Source organism: Cololabis saira, chromosome 1 (assembly GCF_033807715.1).
Source record: "Cololabis saira isolate AMF1-May2022 chromosome 1, fColSai1.1, whole genome shotgun sequence".
Lineage (NCBI taxonomy): Eukaryota > Metazoa > Chordata > Actinopteri > Beloniformes > Belonidae > Cololabis > Cololabis saira.
The window spans coordinates 51,034,553-51,051,007 of record NC_084587.1 but is presented as its reverse complement, the minus strand read 5'-3'; the positions used below and the strand labels follow the sequence as shown (position 1 = coordinate 51,051,007).

Sequence of the window (16,455 nt, the reverse complement as noted above, 5' to 3'; positions counted from 1 at the left end):
CCTAAATTCCAGAGTCCATCTCCCAGTCACCTCTACAATGATCCACGAACAGCCTTGAATGCTGGCAGTTATATTTGTATCATATATACTCCATTCACAATAAAACAAAATAATAATCAAAGAAATACATATGTAATGTGAATTACTTTCCTTAGAGGTCCCCATTATCATACTTGTCAAGAATTGCTTTCTTTTATGTGTTTTTAAACTGTATAGAGTTAGTACTATGTTTGATTTTATCATCAAGACCATTCCACAAAGTTACCCCACAAACTGATATGCACATGGTTTTAAGAGTAGTGCGTACACATGGTTGTTTAAAATGTAATTTTCCTCTCAGACTATATTGTCCTTCATTAGCTTGAAACATTTTTTGAATGTTTTCAGGCAGTGAATTATTTCTTGCTTTGAACATTATTATTGCTGTTCTAATTTTCACTAAGTCCATAAATTTCAAAGTCTGTAATTTAAGGAATAGAGGATTGGTGTGATCGAGATACCCAGCATGATTTATTATCCTTACTGCTCTTTTTTGCAATGTGCATATCCTTTGTAAGGTGCTCTTGTAAGTATTACCCCAGATTTCAACACAATAGATCAGATATGGTAATATGAGTGCACAGTACAGATTGTATAGTGTTGTTTGGTTCAAGATGTGTCTACATTTATTCAGCACTCCAATACTCCTTGCCATCTTAGAACACAGATACCTAATGTGGGCCTTCCAGCATAACTTGTGGTCTATTAAGACACCCAAAAATTTGTTTTCATAAACTCTTTCTAATACAACATTATTCATTTCTATTTGAACATCTTCATTCATTTTACGATTTCCAAATAACATAAATTCAATGATAACTTATTTGTATCAAACCAACATTTTAATTTAACCAATTCATTCGTGACCACTTCCACGAGCTGCGGCAAGTCTTCTCCAGAACAAAAAATATTTGTGTCATCCGCAAATACAACAAACTTAAGTACCTTTGAAACTTTACAAATATCATTGATATACAAAATAAAAAGTTTTGGGCCTAAGACTGACCCTTGTGGGACACCACAGGTAATATTAAGACTCTTAGACTTATGCTGACCCAATTTTGTTTTGAAAAAAATATATGTCCATGTTGGAGAGAATGGACAATAAAAGAAACTATTATTTTTATTTTAATTTTTTTTACTTACTTACATTTTTTTTTTTTTTACTTAATTCATTGCAAAAAAGGATCTGAACAGGAAAAAGTATCAGAGTTGTATCGGGAGCCAAAAAAAGTGATCGGATCGGGGAAAAATCGGGATCGGCAGATACTCAAATTCAAGTGATCGGGATCAGATCGGGAGCTAAAAAATCCTGATCGGGACGACCCTACTCACAATGCCATGTTCTTTATTAGAAAAGAAAATGTGTTCAGTTCACATGAGCGTCCCCAGATTGTGGTGGGATGGCTGTAGCACAAACACACCAACATCACAACCTACACGTGATCATTGTTCATTTTGACTGTGTACATTTTCCAGAGGAGCTTGTTAATATTGAGAAAAGGCCTGATATGGGTCTGTGTTTGAAGATTTGTATTTCAGAAGAAAACTTGATTAGTTTTTACGGATACTACAATATTTGTAATAACAGCAATAACTTGAATGAATTTAAAAAGGAATCTTTTCTTGCTTGTTCCCAATATGAGCGCCACCAGCAACAAACTTTTGGGTAATTTTTCTTCCTCTCTTGTTTATCTTAAACGGTGTTTTTGTCTTGCGGTGAATTGTGACGGCTACAGCAGTGATGCGTGACATAATCCAGCCCTCACAATTGCAGATAACAGGGAATTCTCTAAAAAAAGGGAATCTTGGATATTATAGCAAAACAATTGGATCCAAACAGCTCAAGAAGCAGAGGAAATAAGGACATAAGAGAAATGAGCAGAATGACAAGAAAAAGAAACAGAAATGGAGACTGGAAAGGAGAAAGAGAAGGACGTATGTTAGGAGACCATCTGGACTTAGATTCTGATAAGAAACACTTAGTCAGCGAGCACCTCATCACTCAGCCGACTCCCGCTCTTCCTCCCCAGCCCTGTGGAAACTCTCAATCCTCCAACTCTGTTCTGGAGTCTCCGCTCAAATTCCATGTCCTCTCAAACAGCAACGGACACGACTTAATAGGGACTAGGGGTGGAACAATGTATCGTGCCACGAAATCTCGCGATACAAAAACATCACGATACGTGTCGTGGAGGTGACAAACTGTAGCACAATATTGGGTTATTAATATTAATCTATTGTGTTGACTAGTAACGCGCATCCGACCACGCTTCGACCCGTGGACCAAAATCTGACTCCGCTCAGAAGAAACTAGTACCGTTTTGGTCCCGATCATGGGACTCTTGCAGGGTTTTGAGCTCTGAACCTTTACTTATGTAAGGCTGGTGTAGAGTTAAGCCTTACCTTATTAAATTAAACCTTTTTGGGGTGGTGAGTAGGATAAACACGGGGAAACTTCTGCTGAGTTCCAGTGTACTTTAATGTCCCTCAACAGTGTAGGATTTTAGGACATCAACACAGCACCTAGTGCCGTACTGTGGCGTATCACTCCGCCCAATCTAAAACAGACTAATCACTACAGATAAACTGACTAGTGTCATTATAGTCCCTGATTTACATCAGAATACAAAGAATATATTTATAAAATAATGAACCCTGAATTACCAAAATAACCTTCTTAACAAAAATAAATCTCCTCTTACACTTATAAGGTGAGCATGAATCAATCTGTTTTATGATGTAAAATTGTATGTATTTATTTACTTTTATTTATTTATTTAATTTTAGTTGTTAAATTTCTGGAAAAGAAAAAAGTCAAATCATACATGAGAGAAACTATTCAGTTTGTGGCTAAATATTTGTACTTGTATAAACTGAAGATCATAATGCAAACCTGACATTTACTTTTAGTTCAGTTTGTGGAAAATGGTTGGCCTGGTTTTCTCTTTAAAACTTAAACAGTTATAAAGCATTACAAACTGTAACAATAGGGCAAACGTACAGTATTGTTTTGTATTTTGTGTCTTTCAAATAAAAGACCATTATTTCCAGTCATATGTTCCTCATTCAAGGTTGTTAAAAAAATACTGCTATAATATCGTATCGTTATCGTGACCATAATCATAATCCAAGCCATAATCAGCAATATTAAAATAATAAAAGGCTTGCAATATTTCAGTTGATTTGTAATGAATCCAGAATGTATGTATTTTTGTTTTTTTAATTGCATTACAGAAAATAAAGAACTTTATCACAATATTCTAATTTTCTGAGACAGTCCTGTAAAGCATAAAGCAAACATTTTTGTGCTGAATTCCATTTTCCAATTAAGGTTTATTTACAATAACATCCAGCTCACCCTTTCAGCCCTGCATTTTCACCCTTAAATAGATTGACAACGGAAATAAAACCCAGAAACTGGTTTTCATGGCTGAACCTGAAGTAGTTCCCCCGACGGACATTTCTGGTGAGAAAAGTTTCCTTTGTCTCCAGAGAGAAGAGAGGCCTTTCATCTGGTGTCAGTCCAGGTACAGCCAGGCTAGTTTCCATTAGAGGGGGGTAGTAGCAGCACGCCTAAATCACTGACGTGTGTTTCCATTACCAGCAACCGTCCCGCAGCAAAGAATTTCCCAAAAAGCGTCTCTAGAGCCAAAACAAATCCCTGCCATAGGTTAGGAACTGGGAGCTGCTTCTAAAGACCTCTCTGAGAGGCGGGTGGCGTTGGCTCCGAGCTGACCGGTCACGCTGTGAGCAGGAGACGACGCTCACACATTTCAATGTCTCCTTCAAGTAGAAGTCGTCTCTTCTCATTCGTCAGCAGCTACTGCAATACATGTGAGACAGAGCCACCATTTCAGCTCCTCAAACATGTTTGTCTCATCTTTTCACCTTGTTTTTCTTCTCCCTCTTTGTTATATTGTTCTTCTTTTATTTATTGGCTGTTGGCAAACAGTGAAAGTGGCCACGGTTGCATGATGTTTTTTAATTCGGAATTAACCCTTGTGCTGTCTTTGGGTCAAGGGAGGGTGAAGGGAGAAAAGAAGGAAGGAAGGAAGGAAGGAAGGAAGGAAGGAAGGAAGGAAGGAAGGAAGGAAGGAAGGAAGGAAGGAAGGAAGGAAGGAAGGAAGGAAGGAAGGAAGAAAGGAAGGAAGGAAGGAAGGAAGGAAGGAAGGAAGGAAGGAAGGAAGGAAGGAAGGAAGGAAGGAAGGAAGGAAAGAAGGAAGTAAGGAAGAAAGGAGAAAAGAAGGAAGGAAGTAGGAAAGGGAGTAAGGAAGGGAGAAAAGATGGAAAGGGAGAAAGAAAGGAAGGAAGGGAGAAAGGGAAAGAAGGGAGGGAGGAAGGAATGGATAAAATAAGGAAAGAAGGAAGGAAAAGCAAAGAAGGTAATAAAGGAAGGAATGACGGAAGGGAGGTAGGAAGAAAAAGGAGTAAAGGAGGGTAAAAAAGGAGGAAAAGAGGAAAGGAAGAAGGAAGGAGAGAGCATAGCAGGAGGAAAGAAGGATAGAAGAATTGGGTCATTTTGACCCAAAGACAGCACAAGGGTTAATTATTCAGAATTAAATAATTCAGAATTAAACTATTTTCCTTAGAGTTTACATGGAAATAGTAATTCTGAATTGAGGTTTACATGGAAAACAGGTTTGATGGTCTTTCTCCAATTCCTCTCCAGGTCTGGGGGTTGGGAAGGTTCTGATTGGATAGGGGGGGGACCGGAAGTTAAACTACCGGAAGAAAAACTAACTTAGCCGCTACAACTTTGAAAAGCTCACAATTTTGATGTTTCCTGTTTCCATCTGTTCTTTTAATTATTTCCAGGTTATCAAAGCTATTTATTAAATAAATGGTCTCTGCTCTTGACCAGCGTTTACTGCTGCTGCATCTTGAAACTTTGTTTGGAAAACCAGCCCAGCGCGGAATATAAGTGTCATGGAGACAGACGGGCGAGGGAACGAGCAGAAAGAAAGACTGGAATTAATTTAAAGAGGAATGAGTGTATACATGATCGCGGAATTATTGTATTCGGATTTAAAATCGGAATAAACCAGCCACTTACTTCGGAATTAAGTTTAATTCAGAATGGCCATTTTCATTAGGAATTAGGTGTTTACATGGTCATTTTTACTCATTTTAAATCGGATTTAATTTTAATTCTGAACTAAAGAGGAATTAAACTTCCCACATAAATGCACTGACTTTGTTTTTCTTCTCCCTCTTTTGTTATATTGTTCTTCTTTTATTTATTAGCAGTTGGCAAACAGTGAAAGTGACACCCTTCCGCCCCCGGGTGTTATAGAGTGATTGTTTAGTCAGTAGGACCTAACGGCTCCATCGCCGTCGGCCTTGTTGGCCTTTTAAGTTTGACTCTGGACTGGCGGTGTGACGCTGAGCGTACGCCGTACGGATGCATATAGAGTTCTGTTTAGAGTCATGCAGCCAATCACAAACACTGACACACAAAAGCACAAACCCTTCATTGCAAGGGGCGGCCACCGGCTCGCATTCATTACTTAGCTCCTTTTGCAAAGTGATGTCCTTGCTATGACGACTTTCATCATCCTTCTGGCTTTGAAAACTCAACACACACACGTACAAACACACTTATGGACAACCTATACTGCAGACACTATCGCACACATCCCCATCAAAGGCCCTGTTGCTAGGTGATCATGCTCTATTTGTGGAGAGAGAGCCCCGGAAAGACATGCAATGAGAGGTGCATGTATGTGTGTGTGAGGGGGGTTTCTGAGAACAGTCAAGGTCTGTAACAGCTCTGATGATGTACAGTATCACACACACACACACACACACACACACACACACACACACACACACACACACACACACACACACACACACACACACACACACACACACACACACACACACACACACACACACACACACGCCCGCGCACACACACATACATACACATACATTCATACATGCACACACACACACATAGCCACACATACACACAGATATATAAACACACACACACACTTAGCCACACATACATATACACACACACACGCACACACGCATATCCACACACATACATACACATAGCCACACACACACACACGCACACACACACACACACACACACATACACACCATGGGTATTCATCGTGTGGCAGGGATACGTTCCACTGGCCAGTCTTTCGCTACTGTTCTAAATCGGAGTAACCAGTTATCTACCGTATATTATTTATTTATTTAGTGTGTGTGTGTGTGTGTGTGTGTGTGTGTGTGTTTATATGTCTATGTGGCTATGTTTATGTGTGTGTGTGTGTGTGTGTGTGTGTGTGTGTGTGTGTGTGTGTGCATAACTGGCCACTGGGCTGGACAATGTGACCAGCCAAGCATTGCATGACCTGCTGAGGATCCCTGCGCTGCGGCGCACACACACACACACACACACACACACACACACACACACACACACACACACACACACTTTAATCTGCAAATACATCTATTATAATCTGATAAAGCCTGCATGACCAAAAATAATAAAAAATCCTGTTGTGGGACACAGCGACAACTTTGCATCCAGCGTGAAGCACAAATTTGTGATTTCCAAAAGGGATTCTTCTAAGAAAAAACATCTACAAAACCTCCACTTCTCTGATCAGAGATTATAACATGGAGGAAACAAAACGCTGCAATTCTTACTGACATGAATAGATAATATTAGAAATATTAGAAATAAGATATGTAGACAGCATATCACTATAGGTATTACATTTGTTCTGAAAAGAACTGAGATAAATGATACTAATATGTGACACCGAAATCATAACAAAAGAATTTCATTGCAAAGTCAAAGAGTAGGTTTTTAATTTGAAAGAGTACTTCAACAATAAAAACTTAAATAGGAAGAAACATAATTGAATATTCTGGAAGAATCAAATATATAAATAGATATTAGCCTCAAGTAGGCTAACACATTCAATTCAATTTAATTCAATTAAACGGGGGAAGAGACCTGGACCAGGACCTGGATCATAAGGAGAAACCTGGACCAGGACCTGGATCATAAGGAGAAACCTGGACCAGGACCTGGATCATAAGGGGGTAGAAACCTGGACCAGGACCTGGATCATAAGGAGAAACCTGGACCAGGACCTGGATCATAAGGGGGTAGAAACCTGGACCAGGACCTGGATCATAAGGGGGTAGAAACCTGGACCAGGACCTGGATCATAAGGGGGTAGAAACCTGGACCAGGACCTGGATCATAAGGAGAAACCTGGACCAGGACCTGGATCATAAGGAGAAACCAGGACCTGGATCATAAGGGGGACCCTCCTGCCGGATCACCACTACATTACAAAATGTCCTGTGGTATAAAAATAGGTTAGGTGAGCTAAGTGTGTCAGTATTTCTCTGTACTACCAAGGTCAGTAACCATGGCCACGGTTACATGATGTTTTTTAATTCTGAATTAATTATTCCGAATTATATAATTCAGAATTAAACTATTTTCCTTGGAGTTTAGATGGAAATGGTAATTCCGAATTGAGGTTTACATGGAAACACGTTTGATGGTCTTTCTCCAATTCCTCTCCAGGTCTGGGGGTTGGGAAGGTTCTGATTGGATAGGGGGGGGACCGGAAGTTAAACTACCGGAAGAAAAACTAACTTAGCCGCTACAACTTAAGCGTCATGGAGACAGACGGGCGAGAGAACGAGCAGCGCAGAAAGACCAGAATTAATTTAAAGAATGAGTGTAGACATGATCGCGGAATTATTCTATTCGGATTTAAAATCGGAATAAACCAGCCACTTACTTTGGAATTAAGTTTAATTCGGAATGGCCATTTTCATTCAGAATTAGGTGTTTACATGGTAATTTTTACTCATTTTAAATCGGATTTAATTTTAATTCTGAATTAAAGAGGAATTAAACTTCCCACGTAAACGCACTGATTAACTATGATTGTGGCCATGTCCACATTGTGTTATAAGTTTCAAATGTAATTTTTGTGACAATATATATATATATATATATATATAAAACAAAACAATGTGGTAAAACAAAGAAGCTTTAATCTTTTTTTAAGCAATCAATGAAAATGAGCAGCTTTAAAAATGGCTTATTTTACAGATTAACAGTTACTTATTATGTTACAGTTACTTATCACATTTATATGTGACAGTATTAATTCTGAGCTCATGCTTATTTTATGTACACGAAAAAAGGAGGCGAAATCTCATGGCAAAGCAAGGGGGTAATCCATAATATCGCAGTTGAAAGCATCATAAATGTGTAGTAGTTGTTTGTAAATGAAACTTCATTGCTGTTTTCTTGGGATAACCTTCCTTAATGATTTAACCACCAGCGGAATGCGACTGTTCTCTGTGCTGCTTGACTAGAGACATTGTCGTGCACAGCGGTTCGTCTGAAACACCTAATCCACTAAACCAGTCCAGGGAAGAGAAAAAAGCTCAGCCACCTCTGCAGAAATCACACTGACACGTGTGAAATGGACCCATGAAATATTTACTCATGGGTTAAATGTGCAGAAACATGTAATAAAAACAAAACAATTACATATGGGTCAATGACGAATAAGGATTTTCAACAGGTCAATTTTAAAATAATAAAAAAAAGAATATCTATTGCAGTCGTTCAAACATTAAGAATGTTGTGTAAAATGTTAAATTAAGTGATTTAAGAGTTTTTTGTCAAGATGAATTGGCACTAACCTTAAAAAAGGTTATGTGCTGCAACCATGATTCATATTAAAATTAATTTCCTTAACATCTTTTTTTTACAAGTTTTCAGTATTATACAAAAAATGTTGTTTTTTTAATGGTCGCGCCACATGATATTTCATAAAATGGACATCAGTCAAACTTTGTTTGTATATTATGATGGAAATATAAATACATATGTGTTGCAATCTTACACACTACAAGACACTTGGGAAACCATGCCAGATAGGGCAGAAGATTGATTTCAAAATAAGTTTCAAAACAAGAGTCGTGGTCGGACGGTCGCACCACATGACATTTTGACGCTTAAAACAACAACAAAATCCCAAATAACTAGTTTTTTTGTAAAATTCAAGTGAGTCCATATGTGGAACAGGTAGTTCATATATATGATTTTTTTTTTAAATCCATTTAAACCTTTTTTGAATTGAAAAAAAATCTGTTTTTCAGAAAATATATGCGTCACATCATTGACCCATCAGCTTTTATTTATTTTTCTCATACTTTGCTTCACACAATGTAAAACCCTTTTTCTATTTTTCAGAGCAAAGAAATTCTCACCTAGTCACATTGTCTGTCAACGCTTGCTGAATATTCAGAAAATATACCCTCATAGAGTCTCCTTTAGTGTCTGCACATCTGCTCTGCATTCACCAATGTTTCAACTGGTTCAACACAAACACAGGAGGTGGAATTATTGCACGCTGATGTTCATAAAGTTAATCTTTCGTCACATTACCTCGTGCAATGTTTGAACACTGCTAAAGGTGTTACATTTACTACTGCTACTACTACTAATCTTTTCTTTACAATCTGTCCATCCACTGTCGTTTTTATGCGTTTTTCTCTCGGTGACAGTTTAATTCCAACAATCCATCACGTACTTCCTCTTACTCACGCGCGCGTCTCGCAGATATGCAAGTGTCTCAAATGTATGCCTCAAATTGAAAAGGTAACTGTTTAGAAGAGTAAAGAGAGGGCTGCAAAAAAGAGAAAAAAGAAATGAGATGCCTTTCACACACACACACACACACACACACACACACACACACACACACACACACACACGCACACACACACACACACACACACACACACACACACACGCACGGCTCGTACAAAGAACAGCAGAGAGTGAGAAAAGCAGTGGAATGCAAATTTCTGTGTCTGGAAGTGATTAGGCAAAAAGCAAAAGCCCATCTTCTCTTTCTCTGTCTGAAGGGGAGCACACAGCCCAGGCACCCCCACTCACCTCACACACACACACACACACACACACACACACACACACACACACACACACACACACACACACACACACAGTAACGTGCCTTTCAAAACATACAATACTAAAAGCAGAGGCGTTAAATTGCTCAAAAGCCAAATTAGGCCGGCTGAGTTTACACACCTCGTATGGTTTTACCTACTTTTGTGAAGGTGACAGATAACAAGTGCTTCATTATTATTTTTTTCCTTTTGAGTTCATCATACTTTTTTAATTCTTTTTCATTCAAGAAGCCAGGCCTGATTCTTATAATTACACTCCAGAGTTTACCAGTCACCCTAAAATAATTATGATCTATTTAACATCCATTTTTATAAAGGAATTGTTAATTAACATCAAAACACCATAAATTAGGAACATGTTTTTAATACAATTCAACTGAAAACGTGGAAGATTCATGGCAGTGGTTTAGTACTGACTGCACAGGTGTTCCTAATAAACTGCTGGGGTCGGGTTTATATCTGCATAAAACCAGGTCTGTGATCACTCTAAAAAATGCATTTCAATTAATAATGAATATTCATAGATATCTTGTTTTATGTACTGTCATTAATATAAGATTAAAACTTTCTTCTGAGGTTTGTGCTTCAGTCTAAGACAGTGAACCGGAGCGTTTGAGCCTCGGCGACACAAACAAAGACAGACACGGCGAGTGTGAGCAGGGATGTGGGATGTTTCCTTCACTGGAAACGTGAGAGTCAAAGCTCAGCTGACGGAATAATGAAGAACCAAATGTGCAGAATGCCTATTTAAAAAAGCAAACAAAGTCCATCAAATCAATCACCGTGCAATAATAACAGTAATAATAATTATAATAACACAATCCTATGCTGTAACAATGCACCTTCCAATAATCATATCCACCTCATTCTGCTGCACCTTTCACTTTTCTTTAAAAAGAATGGTATATATGTTAATTAGAGCTGTCATTTGTCTGATACTTATTTACTGTAGAGTGGGAGAAAATAACATGAGTCAAATTCCATGTCTTGTCTGACCTGACCTGGCCAAATAAACATGATTCTGATCAAGTTAAACCAAAATACCAATGACATATAGGCTATTTTCTACAAATGAACATCTTCCTTTAGGGGAATGTAATGTGCAGCATTCTGAGCTTTTACACCAACACCTACTCAGCCCGACCTAACTTTCTGCATGCATTGATTCGGAAAAGAAAGGCGGAAAAACAAAAGTAAAGGCCGAAAAACTAAACGCAAATGCAGAACAATATCCAAGAGGAGGTGCCATTTAAACAGTTATTACACGGTCAGAACACACGGTAATGTGGAATAACTGCCATACTGAAAGTTGAAGTGATCTCGGGGAAAGAATGGGCAGGAGCACGAGTTCTTATGCACATTTGACAATCCTACGGCCATAAAATCAAAATAAATCCAGGCGGCCTGAATGTAATTACAGTTATAGAAGGGTTAAGGGCCATTTAAGGGGCATTTAAGGGACATTTCGGGGCCACCGGAGGGCAACGAGGGCCGGGAGTGAGGAGCGAGGCTCGGGGAAGCCTTTACGGACGATTTATGGTTCCGCGTTACACCGACGCAGAGCCTACGGTGCGTACGGCGCGCGTCGCCGCGTAACTTACGCCGTAGGCTCTGCGTCGATTTAACGCAGGACCATAATTCAGGCGCTTTAGCCTTTTCTTTCTTCTACTTTCTTCCCATTTCAAACTATGAGGCCCCTTAGCCTGCAACCCCCCCCCCCCCCCCCCCGCCCCCCCCCCCCCCACACACACACACACACACACACACACACACACACTCGAATTCACTGTGTTTCTCCGTCAATGAGTTTACAGTCACTTAATTCACACAATCACAGCCAGTTGACTGAGGACAAAGTCAGTTTCTGCAGAAATGCAGACGCACCGAAATCACGGCAGCCTACACACACACACACACACACACACACACACACACACACACACACACACACACACACACACACACACACACACACACACACACACACACACACACACACACACTGCATTGTTGGAAGAAAAAAGGTGAAAAGGGGGATGCAGATTCCAGCGTTTACCTTGTCTGTGTAAGTACTCCAGTTTCTTTGGTTTTAAAGGGCTGGTTTTTCCAAACACACATATATATGTATATATATTGATAGGATCCCTGCAGCAGCAGCAGCTCGGTGTCTCCTAACCTCCCTCTGCTCCGGGCTCAGGGAGGACCAACCACCGGGGCTTTCACGGGGCTTTCACTCTCACTTCCCCCGGTCCTGCCTCCGCACCCCCGGCTCCTCCAGGACTTATTCTGCTGCAGTCTTCAGTCCGTCCTCTCCGGGGGGGGGAGAAGGGCAGGGAAACAGGGAAACAGAGAAACAGCGTCCTCGTCCTCCCTGGTCCTGGCTCTTTACCGCGTCTGTCACTGAGGAGAACCGGAGCGTTCCGCCGCTTCTCTCGGTCTCTAGCGCGCTCTGCCGCCGCCTCCCTGCCGTGTGTGGAGCCCGTCTGCGAGGGGGCGGGGCCTAAGGGCGGGGGCGGGGCCTCACTGGGCGGGGGCGGGGCCTCGAGGGGCGGGGCCTGGGAGTGGAGGGAAGACTGGGATTGGCTGATGCGGGTGAGGGAGAGAGAGGGAGAGGGAGGGAGAGGGAGAGCAGGGGCGCCTCCACAACCGTTTCATAGGGGGGGCCAGATGGGGCCCCTTATGGACCTTTTCCACTACCATATTTTCCACACTATAAGGCGCACCATTATAAGGCAGTGGTTCTCAAATGGGGGTACGCGCACCCCTGGGGGTACGTGAAGGCACACCTAGTAGCCACTACTAGGTGAGATTTTAAAATATACATATATTTAAAAAGTAGCATGCATGCAAAAATCCTTTAAAAATAAATATTTCATAAATAATTGAGGAAAATATAAGTCTAAATTCATAAAATGAATTTTATTTTCAGGAGTAGGCTATTCAACTTATTATCCTAAAACCGCAGAGTATCCCCTACCTAACCTGTCAAATGCCACCTGGCTTCACCTGTCAATCACTTGGACCAACGATGGAGTCGTGGTTGAAGCGTAGCAGCAATATTTTTATGTTTAATAAATCAGTTACTGATGGCACAGTGCTCTGTTTTAGGTCTTTTTTTTACAACCAAAAGTGCTTTGCGCTGGTTAGGGGGTACTTGGCTGAAAACATATTTCACAGGGGGTACATCACTGAAAAAAGGTTGAGGACCACTGTTATAAGGCGCTACATGAGAGGCTGGGGTTACGTTATGCATCCATTAGAGATTAGACCAAGGGTCGTAAACCCTTTTTTTTTTTCTCTTATTGCCCTCAATAAATATATCTATAAAGAAAATGTAAAAATAAATAAATAAATCCAGGTCATTCCAGGGTCTTATACTAACCTGTTAGGCTTGCAATTGGTGCTGGGGAGTTGAAACCCTTGAAAAAGAACTGATTTGTGGCTTCTTGCGTGTGCTGGCTGTAACTGTAACTCTGTAACTCCAGTGTAGTTAATTTAGCCTGGAGTGAGGAGACCCATCCAATATGGCAGCTACCATGGATTACAGCATGTCATGAGGCGTCTACGTATATATATGTCTATGGTTTCGAGACCTGTTGCGGCTCAATATTGATCCATATATAAGGCGCACCGGATTATATTGAACATGGTCAGCTTTTGAAAAAATTGAAGGCTTTTAGGTGCCCCTTATAGTGCGGAAAATACGGTTGTACCAATTCAATTGTCCAATTGAGTTCAATTGTCTGTAAGGGTTGGTATTGGCTGTTGTGGAGTGAGTTATGATTTGATCTAATTATGGACTTGGGTATGGGGGGGTCTGTGTGCGTGTGGGTCGGTATTTCTGTGGGTGTATTTTTTTTGTATTTTTTGTTCATTTTCTAGTGTGGGATATTTTATTTTATTTATTTTTTGTTTGTTTTAATTTTAATTTTATTTATTATTATTATTTATTGCTGCTTATTATCATTATTATTATTTGTAGCTGGAAGTAGGTGGTTCACACACCGGAATGTTATATTTTGATGTAATTAATGTGTCTGTGTAATCCCATGAGGGGATTACACTCATGGGTCATTTAAATGTCCGGACACGAAAATAAAATAATTCATAATTCAATTCATTCATTCATTCATTCTTTCAATCATTCATTCAGTACCTACTCTGCTCGCTTCTACCCGCCACGACCCCGTCTTGCGCTTCTCCACTACGGGCCGAGGCGGGTGGAGCCGTGCCAAGCAGATACTTTTTCTGTATCTTTTCTGCCGAGGTTCTAAGCGTGCTGAGTCTGCCCTGGATCTGACGTCATCACCCTCCACACCACTGATTGGTCGGAGGGCGGGGCCGTCAGACGTTTGAATCAATTTATATTTATTTATTTTATTATCTTTTTTTCATATTTTTTATTTTCATTTATTTATTTATTTTTATATATATATATTTTTTTATTATAGGCTCAGAAACGCCGACTGATATGCATTTTTCCCCAATGATTTGGTATGAAACGCATAACTGACGATAGAATCTATGTGACCGGCAAGTGTTTTTTTTTTTGTTTTTTTTTAATTGAGGCAAGTGGGGTGGCCAGCAAATTTGTAGGGGGGGGCTGTGGCCGCCCCTGCCCCCCCCCCCTGGTGGCGCCACTGAGGGAGAGAGAGGGAGAGGCAGGGGGAGGGTGTGGAAGGAGGGCTGGACTCCTGCATTCAGAGAGCCAAGGTGTAGCTGGGCAGCCGGGAGACGGGGGGAGACGGGGGGAGATGGGGGGGAGGTCGGGGCGAGGGCACCTCCCTCCCTCCCTCCCTCTCCCGCATTCTTCTGCTCTGATCTCCCCACCGTCATGACCACATACTGCATGGCACCGCTACACCACCTCCAAGCAGCCTCTTTGTCACTCACCTATATGCACCCACAGCATTTACACACACACACACACACACACAGACACACACACACACACACACACACACACACACACACACACACACACACACACACACACACACACACACACACACACATACACACACACACACACACACACACACACACACAGCCTATATCCGTGCGCGAGTGGGCGTGCACACATTCCGTTATGGTTTGAGGCAGCTGTATAAACTAAAAGGTACTTTGAGTGAAAGAGAAGAGTCTGGTCTCAACTAAAAAAAAAAGCCCTGCAACAAGAATAACTTGAGCATGCAGGAACAGACTGAGGCAAACCGACAGACGTGCATTTGTTCTGACAGACCTACTCAGATCCAAAGCTTCTTTTTTCATCAACAGCAACATCATTCTCTGCTCGACATAAAAATCTGCACAACAGGCCACGGGCCTCCTTTTACTTGGATCACATGTTTATGTAGCAATATCCAGTAGCTCTGCACAACGACCAACACACGCAGATGTTGTGGGTGTTGAATTTTGAGTTTAAACTTGATGTTGGATTTTTTTGAGGGCACACAGCAGGTTAATAGAACATCAGTCCTCAATAAAAAGAGGACTACGGAAGAGTAGCAAGGCCATGCAGGAGAAAAAAATATTTGAGAGGGGAAGATGTTTTTTATTGGGCACAAAAAGTCAAAATGTCGAGAAAAAAGTTGAAATGTCGAGATTAATGTTGAAATACAATTTCAAGAATAAAGTCGAAATTTCGCCTTTTTTCTCAACATTTCGACTTTTTTGTATGTAAGCGACTGCGTAGTTACGTTTGCACATACGTCACACCATATCAGGAAGCCGAGAGCTAAAAGCTGTTTTAATTTCCGCTGTAGCGCTGTTAATATGCCACTTTATTAAGTTTTAATATTTTTTCAGGCGTGAAAGTAACCGTTAGGATCCCCAACCTGGGCTCAGTTTATCCAAATAACGCCTGTTAAGAAATTTGCTCCAATGTTTTCGAGGATGAGAAGAGCCTGCCGGCAATTTATGGTTCCGCGTTAAATCGACGCAGAGCCTACGGCGTAGGGTACGCGTTGGTGTAACGCGGAACCATAAATCAGCCTTTATTCTGGCGAGGTCTGAAAAGACTTAGAAGGAGGACTAGGGGGGGGATTGGGACTGGGCCTATGTCTCTCGGCCTGAGAACGCCTTGGACTCCCCTCGGAAGAGCTGGAGGAAGAGATGGAGGAAAAGTTGGAGGAAGAGCTGGAGGAAGAGATGGAGGAAGAGCTGGAGGAAGAGATGGAGGAAGAGCTGGAGGAAGAGATGGAGGAAGAGTTGGAGGAAGAGATGGAGGAAAAGTTGGAGGAAGAGCTGGAGGAAGAGATGGAGGAAGAGCTGGAGGAAGAGATGGAGGAAGAGCTGGAGGAAGAGATGGAGGAAGAGCTGGAGGAAGAGATGGAGGAAGAGTTGGAGGAAGAGCTGGAGGAAGAGATGGAGGAAGAGTTGGAGGAAGAGCTGGAGGAAGAGATG

The 16,455-nt window shown here is 41.1% G+C and overlaps 1 protein-coding gene across 4 annotated transcripts in view; it reads right to left on the bottom strand.

Annotated features, from left to right (window-relative positions):
• LOC133447225 (teneurin-3-like) overlaps window positions 1-16,455 on the bottom strand; it is a 331,811-nt gene that overhangs the window by 193,491 nt on the left and 121,865 nt on the right. The window contains exon 1 of one of the 4 annotated variants that reach the window (XM_061725832.1): window positions 12,107-12,486. The exons of the other annotated variants lie outside the window; for them this stretch is intronic. The gene's annotated coding sequence lies outside the window, so the exon portion shown is untranslated. Of the gene's footprint in view, window positions 1-12,106; window positions 12,487-16,455 lie in introns of those variants that run through there. 4 annotated transcript variants of the gene reach the window in all.